This window comes from Sinocyclocheilus anshuiensis, unplaced genomic scaffold (genome assembly GCF_001515605.1).
Source record: "Sinocyclocheilus anshuiensis isolate Anshui unplaced genomic scaffold, SAMN03320099.WGS_v1.1 scaffold227, whole genome shotgun sequence".
Lineage (NCBI taxonomy): Eukaryota > Metazoa > Chordata > Actinopteri > Cypriniformes > Cyprinidae > Sinocyclocheilus > Sinocyclocheilus anshuiensis.
Genome location: NW_015549590.1, coordinates 2,659,228 through 2,662,967, shown reverse-complemented (window position 1 = coordinate 2,662,967; position 3,740 = coordinate 2,659,228).

The following is a 3,740-nucleotide window of genomic DNA, read 5'->3' as shown; positions in this document are numbered from 1 at the left end:
ATAAATTAACTTAAATGATTTTAGCAAATGGCTGCAATATAACAAAGAGTGAAAAATTTAAGGGGGTCTGAATACTTTCCGTACCCACTGTATATGATATCTGCAGATATATTTTATGAACTAAGGATACTCAGATTTTTTTCTTAGTCAAAGAGCAGTCGAAACCGTCAGGCAGATAGAAGGTGCTTTCTTACATTGTCTCTTTTTTTAACCGTCCATCTGTAGTACTTTTCTTCATTCAGCCTGGGAGGATGCATCTGTCTCTACCATCACACAGTCCCTCTCTATGTGGTTGTTTGCAAGAAAGTATAAGGCTGCAGATAGAAATGAATACAGTTTTATATGCATATTTGAGCCATATTAAAACATCCTGCACCAGCTTTAAATCAAATAACATTTATAGCATTTCTACACGGTTTTGCACTGGATTTACATTTGCATATGTAATTATTGTAGCAAGAACATCTTGGATGACATTTAAGAGGCAATTAAATGTTACTTGCAACACATGGCCCCTTTACATGCATTAAACTATAAGCATTTTTGGCAGCGGATGTGGTGCAATGTCCTGATCTGAATAACTTAAATCTTGTTTTTTCTTTGCTCAATAATCACCCTTCGTGGTGTGCGTACTGATATTCTAGCTAATATTGACAGATTTGGCCATTGATTGGCTGTGACTATCTTTTTTTAAGATTTTATATTATGTAATTCTTTAAGGAGCAGCATTTTTCCCTAGAGGTACTAGAAACGCCCACATGCACTCACACTCTAGAAGATACCGACACAAACACATGACATAATGCAAGCATGAAATGCATGCATATAAGCACGCTCTGCTTCCCTGCCTTCCACTTTCTTCTTCATCCTTGGCCAGCTACATTAAAAATTCCTCTGTGAAGACCATGGAGGTCTGCATCCTATATGAGAACGTGCTGTATAGACAAGGGGAGCAGAGGGAACAGGGTGGTCGTAACATGTGGCCAGTCGTGTGTGCTGTGATGAATATGCTTGCATTGGCTTTTTTCAGCCACCAAGCACCACCCTTACACTCCCCATTGGCATTGGCAATGCTTCTGTGTGATACTCGCACCATTCTTATCTCCAATTGGCCTTCCTCCTGGAAATCGGAAAGTTTGCCGGAATAGTATATTGTGGTAATGAAGTGAGTTACTGTTGCATATAATTAAGTGTGGCTGAGCCTGCTGTTTGTGCCTCCTGGTGGGGTCGGAATAGAATAGTGTGCAATGCCTATTAGAACTGACTCAGCCACAAAAACAAGTGAATTCACACATGCATAAACAGAGCAACACACACACAAATGTCCATGCATGCATATAGTTGCATCAGTAAACACTCAGTTTCTTTCTAATGTTTATGCTCTAGTATATTTGTAATAGTACAACAGTCTAACAGGCCAACATCTGTTTAGATTCAGCTACAAAATTGTGGCATTTCAGTTTAAAGGTCCCATGGCATGAAATTTCACTCTATGAGGTTTTTTAACATTAATATGAGTTCCCCTAGCCTGCCTATGGTCCCCCAGTGGCTAGAAATGGAGATAGGTGTAAACCGAGCCCTGGGTATCCTGCTTCACCTTTGAGAAAATGAAAGCTCAGATGGCCCAATCTGGAAGCTTCCCTTTATGTCGTCATACGGGGAAAGGTTACCTCCCCTTTCTCTGCTTTGCCCGCCCAGAGAATTTGGCCCGCCCATGAGAAAATTAGCTACTACCGTGCGAGGCGAGCGCAATATTTTTTTTTCCTCGAGAGACATCATGGCTTGCAAACGAGCGAAGCATGGCAGTTGCCCCGCCTCTCTCCTCCTCATTAGCATTTAAAGCTACAGACACAGAAATGGCACGTCCTAAGGAAAGCTCATCGTGGGACTGGCTCATAGAGGCTGAAATTCTGCACCAAGGTTGAATTTCGGGAAAGAGACTTCAGATACAGTACTAGGGACCACTTAGGCCTATATAAAAGCATCCAAAAAGCAGCATGTCATGGGACCTTTAAGTAATCTTGTCAAATCCCTCAATAGGAGTGTCACTTGGGTCACTTGTTGTAATCAAATTAACATGGATTTTTTTTAGTGCTGTGGAAGTATTGCCTTTAGGTATGCAAATATTCATCTACAATAGTCAGTAAATTCAGTAATGTCTTGTCTTGACATAAAGAAATAACAATAACAAGAAATTGTGCAACTCAAGACTCTGATTCTGTAGATTCCAAGGATTTCAATAAGCAATTTTCTCAAAATGGTGTAGTTAATTTGATAAATTAATTTCTACATTTGTTATTTCTTACTTTATTGTAAATACACTTTCTGATTGAAGAACAATTAATTTTATTAACGTTATTAATATCTGATTTAAATTAAATATTTTAAACCAGCCATTTTTAGTTTTAAAATTAACAGCCAAATGACTATAGGCTACATTAAAGACAATTAACTCTTGCCCCACAAGCGTTTTTGAAAAAAGCTGCCAGCCACCGCCAGCATTTGTGATAATTTCACTAAAATGTCATGGTCCCCAAAATATTTTGTTGTATGAATATCTGAACATGCAATACACCAAAATAAAGAACATAGCCTCTACTTTTAAACAAAAACAAATCCATTTGATTCTATCTTCAAGCATTCTTTTTTTATCAGCAGTTGAATGTAAGTAAGTTTCATAAAAATGCAACATTTTGAGCAAAAAGCTGAGAAAATTGCGTTTTTATAAAATACTACATCTGGATCATATCCAGTACGATGATCAAAGCAAAGATGCAGTAGATTGCTTGCACAGTCCATTACCACTTCCTGGACTGACATTTCACTCGGTAACATCAGGCAGTTTTCATTTATATGCTGTTTATTATATGCTGTTTATTGTTGTGTTACATACAGTGGTGGACGAAGTACACAAATCAAGTACTTGAGTAAAAGTATAGATACGTATAATAAAATATTACTCCAGTAAAAGTAAAGTACTCAGTTTTCAATTTTACTCGAGTGAAAGTACAAAAGTACTTGATTTTTTATGTACTTAAGTAAAAAGTACTGATAGATGAATATTTATTTTGCAGTTTTATTTGGCTACTTTTATCATTTAATTTTATATCAGCATATATTTTTTTATAATCCTATTGCTCAAAATACCTGGGATTTTACCAAAATAACCAATAAGGAAATAATGAATATAATAAGGAAAATATCATTATATTTTCATAATGATTTTTTTCTTCTCAAACCTTGTCTGTGGTATAAAACCACCCCTGGCCAAATGCCCCCCGAGGGCATCACTTCCCACTTTGATAATTACTGTAGTTACCATGTTCTGAACATCACATCCTTTCTTTTTCTCTCAGATGTAATCAACTAGGTAGTTGAATTATAATATTTGGACTTTATTTAAAAAAAAATTACCTCAACTTTAGCACCAGCAAGCTCGTTAGCTAGACAGTTAGCATCAGCTAACATTGACTTATTTACAGCAGCGGGGAAATGAATGTGCATGAGTTATTTTATTTAATCTGTGTTACTTCAATGTTTTTTTTAACTAAAATATTGAGACTCTGATGTTAATGTGTCTGCATTCAAGCATTTCAGTGGGCTTAAACAGATCACCCTTTACAGCAGATTTAGTTCACAGACAACTGACAGCTTTGACCTAAATATGATTTTCAGTTACAATAATTAATCCTAAAATTCGACATTAGTAACTTACTTTTAACAGCATCAGACGCGCGCGC